The sequence below is a fragment of the Petaurus breviceps genome, unplaced genomic scaffold (genome assembly GCF_028583685.1).
Source record: "Petaurus breviceps papuanus isolate PSGF00001 unplaced genomic scaffold, PetGlider_PUasm1.0 156, whole genome shotgun sequence".
NCBI lineage: Eukaryota > Metazoa > Chordata > Mammalia > Diprotodontia > Petauridae > Petaurus > Petaurus breviceps.
In genome coordinates, this window is record NW_027185720.1 from 10999761 (window position 1) to 11009835 (window position 10075).

Consider the following 10075-nt stretch of genomic DNA (forward strand, 5'->3'; position numbering starts at 1 on the left):
AGGAGGAGGAAGAAGAGGAGGGGAGGAGGAAGAGGAGGAGGAGGAAGGAGAAAAGATACTCAAGGCAAAGTCACATTAAAGACTCAGGACAAGGGGCCAGTGAAGTAGACAGAGTGGGAGCTCATGGAAAGTCAGGGAAAGAAACAGGAGAGACACCTGTCTGGGAGGTAGAGGAAGATGCTTATAGGGAACAAACTAAAGCTTCAAAAGCTGTAGAGAGGTCTAAAAAGATGCAGACCCATCCCCCCCAAACCCTTGTTGTAGAGGAGTAATGACTGCATGTGAGAGAGGTAGGACGTCAAGGCTGGTACAACTGAGCATTCTCCCACACGTGGCTAACCCTTACTCACGAATATTTCCTAGAAAAGACAGCAGCATTCAGTTAAATGAACATACTATTTTGTTGCAAACAAAAACTGTCAAAAGAGCCACAATCTATTAATTTTCTTCTGCTGCTACTATTATTATTACTATTACTACTACTACTCCTACCTTTACTACCATACCACTACTACAGCTAACAATAATAATAATATAATAATAATAATTAGCATTTATGTGGCACCTGCTATGGACCAGGCACCGGGCTAAGCACTTTACAAAGATTCTCATTTGTCCCCACAGTAACCCTAGGAGGGAGGTGCTATTATGATCCCCATTTTACAGATGAGGAAACTGAGGCAAATAGAGGGTTTTTGTAATGACTTGCCCAGGATCACCTAGCTAATAAACATCTGAGACTGGATTTAAACTCATCTTCCTGATTCTAGACCCAGTGCTCCATCCACTGTGCCACTATTCAATAATGATATTGGACTTAAAGACAGAAAACCCTGGTGCTGGGATTCCAGCTCTAATGCTTAGGGAATTGTATGAGTAAAAACAAGTCAACATTCAGCCTCTGCTGGACACCCTCTGGTGATCGGAAGTTCACCTCTTGAGACTACCCATTCCCCTTTTGTACCACTCAAATGGAAAGGAGGCTTTTCCTGGCATCTAGGCTCAATTTCCTCTTTGTAACCTCCTTCTTGGGCCAGTCCTCTGGAGCCATGCAGAATAAGAAGATAGGAGTTTACAACTTCTGGGAAGACCAGGTCTTTGAAACACACATGTATTACTTGTAATTATTCATCAGTAGAGTAAGGTCTTTAGGATAATCCGGGGTCAGGCATACACCAGAGTAAGCTCCATAAACTAATTTTCTCTCTTCTCTCTTTGAAACAGGGATCCAGCCTGATGCCCAGGGTGCTTCCCAGCCTAGTACACCCAACTGGATATCATTTTCCCATCCAAGGACAGCTGGTCTCTGCCTGGTTTCCTCCCTACTTCATACCCAATCCATGGAGCATGCTATCTTTCCCTAGCCCTCATCTGCATCTGGAATGTGTCCCCACATGTGGCATTCCTTCTCCCCAACATCCTGAATGGGGCAGTATCTGTGCTGGTTTCACTTAGATCCCTCTCGGGGCTGACATCTCCGTCACCGCTGCCATAAGCAGTGGGTGAGGCAAGCCAGATGGGACCTTAGGAAGAAGACAACTGGGACCATTGGACACAATTTGAATCTGACAGCTTTGAAAATCACTAGCCTCCTCCCCAAAACCACCACATCAAAGCCTAGGAAAATGGTTTAGAACATCCCTCTGAGAAGTTACAGGTGGGCCCTTGGGCAAAGAAGATTCTCAGAATAATAACCCCATGATCTTTGGTGTCATGGACAGAGAGCCAGCCTCCAAGGAAGGAAAACCCGGGTTTGAGGCCAGGCTCTTATACATACTGACTGTGTGACCCTGGGCAAGTCAGCTAATTTCTCAATACCCCAGGTGACTCTGACAGATTGCGGAGAAGGTATTCATCTATACTGTTGAAGGGATTTCCTCACTGGGCAGTCCCTACACCAATGAAATCACAAGTCTTATTTTTTAAAAATCAATGTTTCTCTCCACAGAAGCCAACTCATTCTAATTTCTATCTTCTGTGACAAAGCAAAAGGCTCAAGATGAGAAAGCATAAAAGGTCAATCCCCAAAGGGAAGTTAGTACTCCTCTACCCCATGGTGCATTTCACAAGACCACAGCAAGGACTTCCTGAGGCAAAGTCCAGACTGCCCTTCGGACAAAGTGTGACAATGAATGTTTTATTCCATCTAGAAATGTGGTCTCTAACCAGAATAAAAGGAGTGGAGGTAGGTTGATTTGAAGAGTTTTCCCAGTGGAACCCTCCATTGGCCTAGACAAAAGCACATGAGGTCTACCATATTGAGACTTCTAAGTAATTAGCAAAGTAATGCTTCCAGTATACCTCCAGAGAGGAAATGGCTCTCACCCACCCTCTTCATCATCTCATTGGGCTTGTATTTACAGGACTCACAGCTGATGCTTTCCTTTCAAGCTGGAAATTATTGGTCACAGTCCATCCCTGGGCAGAAGAATGCCCCAGGTATTGACTCCCACCTATGCATAGGCATCTTTATGGAAAAGATGGAAGGTGTAGTGTAAGTGGCAGTCCCACCTCTTCAGCAGTCAAGTGAATTCACTTGACTCTTTAACCCAGTTCTTCCAGAGATGAGCAGAGCAAAATAGAGTAGTGAGTAGGAATCTAGAGACCCTGAATGGAATCTGGGTTCTGCAAACAACTCCCTGTGTCCCACTGGGCAAGTCATTTCTTTTCTCCAGCCTCAGTTTCCTCATCTGCATAATGGGGTTATGGTGTGCACCTCTCAGGGATGCTGTGTGTCAGATATAAAAGTGCTTTGCAAGAATGGGACACTAATTATACTGAACTGCTTTGACTCCCCTCTATGGAGGAATGGACAGCTTTGTCTACCCAAACAGTTCTTTCAGCATAACCTAGAGTTCTGTGGAAAGATTTGTCAGTACAAAAGACCTGAGTTCTAATCTGGACTCTGTAACTGACTCTGTGGGACCCTAGACAAGGCATCAAGTGTCTCTGGGCCTTGGCTTCTTCATTCAGCCAATGGGGATAGAAGTCCTTGCTCTATCCTGCCTACCTCACAGGAATGTTGCACGAATCGAAAGGATAGATGGATGAATGGATGAATTAAAGCCCTCTACATATGACATTGTTGTTGCTTTCATTATTAATATTGTTGTTGTGGCTATTATTATTTGAAGTACATATTATTTTCTGGTTATGGTGGTCACTATCCTTGTCATTGATCATCACACTACAACAGATTCAAAAAAGAAGATGAAGACCTTAGAGTAACAGAGGAGGAAGGAAGTTATCTGACCAAAATCAGCCCTTAACTTAAGCATGGTCACCTAGGGAACTCAGCATTGGTCCAAGGACATGCCCTGGGTGCTGTCAGTATTGGCTAACATAACATCACATTCAATGACCTTTCCCGCACAGGAGTGAATCACTTTCCAACAGGACTACCTAGGTTCCAGATAAAACCACAGCTGGTCCCTACTCCGACCACATCTAGAGGGCTATGCTCCATTTCGTATGCCACGTCTAGTAAAGGCAATGACAAGTTCAACCACATTCAGAGGCAGCCAAGCAGGCCAGGGAAGGTATTGGACATTAAGCTATACTAGGCTCACTTGAAGGACCTGGGACTGAGGAGTCTAAAAGAGAGACTCAATAGAGAACATAAAATCACAGAAATATAGATTTAGAGCTGGAAGGGACCTCAGAGGTCATCTAGTCCAATCCCATTGTTTAACAGAAAAGGAAATTGAGGTTCATAGAGATCAAGTGACCTGCCTGCAATCATGATAAATGTCTTAAAGTATTCAAAGATGTCATGTGAAAGAGGGATTTGACTTGTTTTGTTTGTTCCCAGAGCAAAGAGCTGGAAGTGATGTGTAGGTGAAAGGAAGACAGTTTCAGTTTGATGTAAGGCATCGTTTCCGAACAATCAAAATTGTTGAAGATGGGAATGGGATGCTTCATAAGGTAGTGATAGTCCCATGACTGGAGGTCTTCAGGTCAAGGTTGAATGGCCACATGTCACAGATACAGAGGGATTATATGCCCCAGCTTAGACCTACATCCTGGTTAGACCAGATGCCCTCTGGGGGATAGGTTAGACCACATGCCCTCTGAGGTCCATTTCTACTACAAGATGCCAAAATTCTCAGCAAGAAGAGCTTTCCAGAAAGGGAATGGGTTGATTGGTGAATTGTGGTTCTCATCAACATTGGAAGCATTGAAACAGAGACTAGATGGCTTTCTTCAGAGGTGGAGCAAAGAGGAGTCATACATTGAGCAAGAGTTTGAACTACATAATCTCTAAGACCCCTCCCAACTATGAGTCACCTTGAAGCTGGGTTTCTCAAGAGATAGATTCTTTGATAACCAAGAACCATCACTTTTCTCCTACATTATATTAACTGACATTTCTATGATACTCTAAAGGCACTTTCCCTCCATGATATCATTTGAATCTCACAATAACACTATTAGGAGGGAATATGAATATTATTGTCCCTATTTTACAGATGAAAAAACTGAGGCTCAGAATCATATAGTGATTTGCCCATTGCCACACAGATAGTGAATGCAAGAGTGGGAAATGGAATACAAGTCATCCCAACTCCTACTCCAGTTCTCCATCCACTGCACCATGCTGCCTTTCCTCTACATGAGGTGGTCAATCCATAGTTCTCAGAGGCCACGGACTCCTAGAATTCACTTAATCACCTTTGCCCCTCTCTGATTATCTTCCTTAAGGAAGCAATCTTCAAACCCCAAACATTGTAAAGTCTCCAAAAAACGTGACTTATGTAGGGGAGATTCTAGCCTGGGTGAGAAGGCTGGAGGTGAAAAAGACCAGAGAAGGGAGGAACCCGGTGACTCCATTGCCCAGCCCCAAGTATAAGCATCATGGAACAATGGAAAGAGAAACTGCATTAAGGGTTCAAATACTAGTTCTTAACTAGGCTTGTAACCTTGGACAAATTACTGCTCTCTAACCTCAGTTTCCTCATCTGTACAATCAAGGCAGTGTGGAGTAGTACTTAGAAAAAGGGACTCTGGAAGAACCGAGTTCCAATCTGAGCTCAGACACTTACTAACTATGTGCTCTGGAAAATCACCTAATCTCTGTGGGGTTCAATTACCTCACCTATAAAATAACAGAGATTGAACTTGATGACCTCTATGGCTCCTTCTACCTCTAAACCTGTGATTCTCCAATCTTATGACTAAGTGATATCAAAGGTCTATCCTATCCCTAATAGTCCATGAAGCTCTGAGCAGAAATACCTGAGTTCAAATCCTGCCTCATACTTGTGACAGCTGTGTGGCCCTGGTCAAGTCACTTAAAGTCTCTCAATCTTTACCTGTAAAATGGGGATCACAGAACAACATTGTTGTAAAGATAAAATTAATTAATATATGAAAGGTACTTTGCAAATCTCAAAGTATTATGTCAGTGCTAGTTATTGTAATGATTATTATTATTGTAAATGGCAGTAGATAACCAAGGCTTTCTCTCCTGACACTGTGAAACATTTAAAACTGTCTCCTGAAAGTCGCAGTTAAAATATACAAGTTACCTAGGAAACATCATTATAATAATAACTTACAATTCTGTCTTTATTTGCGTGAAAAGTATTTTGTAGTTATGTCCATAAAATCCCTGGGTTTGTCTTGGCAGGTAGACTTAGAATTATTTTCTATTGACTGTAGTTATTTTAAATGGAATTTCTCTTTCTATCTCTTCCTGCTGGGTTTTGTTGGTAGTATATAGAAATGCCTATGATTTATATGGATTTATTTTATAACTTGCAACTTTGCTGAAGTTCTTAATTATGTCAACAAGTTTTTAGTTGATTCTCTAAGTATACCATCATATTATCTGCAAAGAATTATGGTTTTGTTCCTTCTTTACCGACTTATGTTCTTCAAATTTCTTTTTCTTGTCTCATTGCTATAGTTGGGGTTTCTAGAACATTATTGAATAAGAGTGGTGATAATGGCCATCCTTGCTTCACTCCTGATCTTGTTGGGAAGTCTTCAAGTTTGTCCCTGTTACAGATAATACTTGCTCTTGGTTTTCGATAAATACTACTTGTCATTTTAAGGAAGAGTCTATTAATTCCTATCCTTTCTAGTGTTTTTAATACGAAGGGGCATTCTATTTTGTCCAAGGCGTTTCCTGCATCTAGTGATATAATCGTATGGGGGTTTTTTGCTATTGTTATGGATATGGTCGATTATGGTGCTGATAGTTTTCCTAATACTGCATTCCCAGTATAAATCTTACCTGGTCATAGTGTATGATCTTTGTGATCTATGTTGCTGGAGTTTCCTTGATAGTATTTCATTTAAAATGTTTACATCTATATTCATTAAGGAAAGTGGTCTATAGTTTTCTTTCTCTGTTTTTGCCCTTTCTGGTTTAGGTATCAAACCATACTTGTGACATAAAAGGAATTTGCTAGGACTCTTATCTTTTTTTTTTCAAATAGTTTATATCACGTTGGGATTAACTGCTCCTTAAATATTTGGTAAAATTCACTTGTGAATCCATCTGGTCCTGGGGACTTTTTTTTAGTGAGCTCATTTATGGCTTGCTAAATTTCTTTTTCTCACACCAGGTTTCTCAAGTATTCTATTTCCTCTTCTATTAATCTGGGCAGTTTATACTTGTGTAAATATTCATCCATTTCACTTAGATTGTACAGGTTTACTGGCATATAATTGGGCAAAGAGGCAAATTACTTAACCTCCCCGACTGGACCTCAGTTTCCTTATCTGTAAAATGAAGGTTGGCCTAGATGGCCTTTAAGGTCACGTGTATCTCTAAAGCCATTATTGTATAATACTATAAGCTGTTGTCCTTCATTGGGACTCGATTTCCCCATCTAAAAAATGATATTAGACTAGATGGTCTCTGAAGTCCCTGTTGGCCCCATATCTGTGATCCTTTGATCAAGATAAATTAAAATCCTATGAACTTGCAGTGTGTCTAAATATGGAAAGACATTATAGAAGATGAAAAACAAAGGATAAATGTCCTTCAGAGGGATGTATTGACAAAACTGCCCCTTTGAAATATGTGTGGTGATGATAAAGGTCTGGAAGAGGAGGTGGAGGAGGAAGTAGGAAGAAAATATTACAGCTAGGGGCAGCTAGGTGTCACAGTGAATAGAGCACTGGCCCTGAAGTTAGGAGGTCCTGAGTTCAAATCCAGCCTCAGACACTTAACACTTATTAGCCATGTGACCTTAGGCAAGTCACTTAACCCCAATTGCCTTGCTTTCCCCCTCCAGAAAAGAAAAAAAATAGGTTTGGGGTGGCTAGGAGGCGCAGTGAATAGAGCACTGGCCCTGGAGTCAGGAGGACCTCAGTTCAAATCCGGCCTCAGACACTTAACACAAAAACTAGCCATGTGACCTTGGGCAAGTCACTTAACATCAACTGCCCTCCAAAATGCAAAAAATAGTGTGTGTGTGTGTGTGTGTGTGTGTGTGTGTTACAGCTAAAATCTAGGAGAGAAAGAAAAACTTTGCACTTAGCAGACCCTGAAGGGTTGCTTCAAGAAATGGTCTGGCACAAAAAAAGACTCAAGTCAAGTCACTTTCTTCAAAGAAATATTAGAAATATGGTGGATTTTTAAAATTATCCATGGGGTCTGTGAGAGAAGAAAAGCTACATGGAAGGGACAGGAATGAATGACTAGAAGAGGAGGATTTGGTGATGATGGCTAAAGAGTTTTTCCTAATCTGTCAGAGCTCTAAAAAATTGTTTCAACCCTAACTGAAGAATAATCTTTTGCAATCTCTACCTTCCACTCAAAATCTCTGGAGTTTTCTTTCATTACCTTGGTCACTTCTATTAACCCTATCCTATCATCTGTCTGTAGCCCTGCACAGGTTGGAAAAGCACTTTTCTTTTTTTTTTTATATCTTGTGTTTTTTTCCCAATTATGTTATAAACAATCTTTTTAACATTTGATTTCTTTTTATTTTGAGCTCCAAATTCTCTCCCTCTCTCACCTTCCCCCTCATTGAAAAGGCAAGCAATTTGATATAGGTTATACATGTGTAGTCATGCAAAATATATTTCCTTAGCCATGTTGTGAAAAGAAAACACAGACCTCCCCCCCCAAAAAAAAGAAAAAGAAAGTCGTTGTTGTTGTTAAGTATGCTTAAATCTGGATTCAGAGTCTATCAGTTTTTTCTCTGGAGGTGGATAGCATTTTTCATCACGGGTTATTTGGAATAGTCTCAAATCTTTGTATTGCTGAGAATAGCTAAGTAATTCACAGTTGATCATCATACTATATTGCTGTTATTGTGAACAATGTTCTCCTGGTTCTGCTCACTTCACTTTGTATCAGATCACGTAAGTAACTCTTTCCGGGTTTTTCTGAAAGCATCCTGTTCATCATTTCTTATAGCACAACAGTATTCCATCACAATCATATTTTACAACCTGTTTCATTCACCGACTGATGACATCCTCTCAATTTCCAGTTTGCCACCACAAAAAGAGCTCCTAGAAATGATTTTGTACAATAAGCCTGCAAAAGTACTTTTCTGCAAATAATGCTATGAAATAGATAGGGTTAGTATTATTATTCTCAATTTACAGAGGAAGAAAATGAAGCTCAGAGTCGCCAATAAGCATTTATTAAGGACCTACTATGTACTAGGCAAAGGGTTAATAATTGAAAATACAAAGAAAGACAAGACCAAGAATTGGCAGCAGCGACACATTCATATACCACTGAATAGACAATCAGTCAATAAGTATTAATAAATACTTCTTGTATTGTTAACTATTTTATTAATTAATTATTAATTAAATTATTTAATTGTTCATTAATTAAAAAATTATTAGTTTATTAAACTCCTACTATGTGCCAGACACTATGCTAAGTGAAGTTATCGTAAGAAAGGCAAAAGACAGTTACTTTTCTCAAGGACTTCATAGTCTGATGGGGGAGACAATATGCTATGTACCTATAAGATATAGACAGAATACATTGGAAGTAATAAACAAAATATGGACTCGCATCAAGAGAAATTAGAAAAAACTTCCTGTGGAATGTAGGGATTTCATTTGGGATTTAAAAGGAAGCCAGAAGGCAGAGATGAGGAGGGAGAGCATCCCAGACATGAGAGACTTCCAGGAAAAATTCCCAGGGCAAAGAGATGGCATATCTTGTGTGAGGAATGGCATCACATGAGTATAGAATCCTTGTGGGAAAGTAAAGGGTAAGAAAACCAGAGAGGGAGAAAAGGAGCAAAATTACAAAGTGCCTTAAACTGACTTAACCCAAAGTCGGTGTGCCTCCAAAGATGCGCTGAAATTCTAACTAGAATATTTGATTTGGGTATTGCATGTCAAGGAAATGGGTTGGAAATGTTAAAATTCAGTCAGTTTAACTGGGTAGTCAACAGAAGGCAGACTGAAATTACCACAGAAAGTGCAATTCCACCATGGGGTCAGGAAGGCAGCAGCTGCTGCCCGCTAATAATGGGACCCAGCTCCTTCCAAATACATCTATCTCTTTATCCACCATATTGTTTCTAGAAGTCTGGAGTCATTTATTCAGTGAAAGGAGACTAACAGGAACTTCTACTTATCCTGTCTACTTATGGAGCCAGGACTATAGAATAGGAATCTTTGTGCATACAGTTTATCATTAAAATGAAAGTGATTTGTAAATCTTAGATGGTTATATGTATGCTTCAATTATTACTGCATTTATAAGTCTGTATTACACTATCAATCAACAAGTACATAAGTGCCTTCTATATGTCAAGCACAGTTGGATAAAAAGTGAGACAACCCTTGCCCTCAAGGAGCTTACATTCTAATACGGGATAGACAACACATAAAAGAACTGTGAATTACATTGGCATGTACTCTCATCTTTATGAAAGGAAAACTGAAGGAGAAAGTCCAGAGGATCAGTATTGGACTCAAGAGTGGAATGAAAATATGGCTGGCCTGGACTTTGTCCTTCAAATGGAGGTTCTGGGAGGAAGCGGCTGATCAGAAGAAGGGACTGCAGGGGCAGAGTGTACTTCCAGTTAAGAAGGCCTCAAGAGTAAAGAGGTTTCTATGAGAATGACCAGAGTCAAAAGCA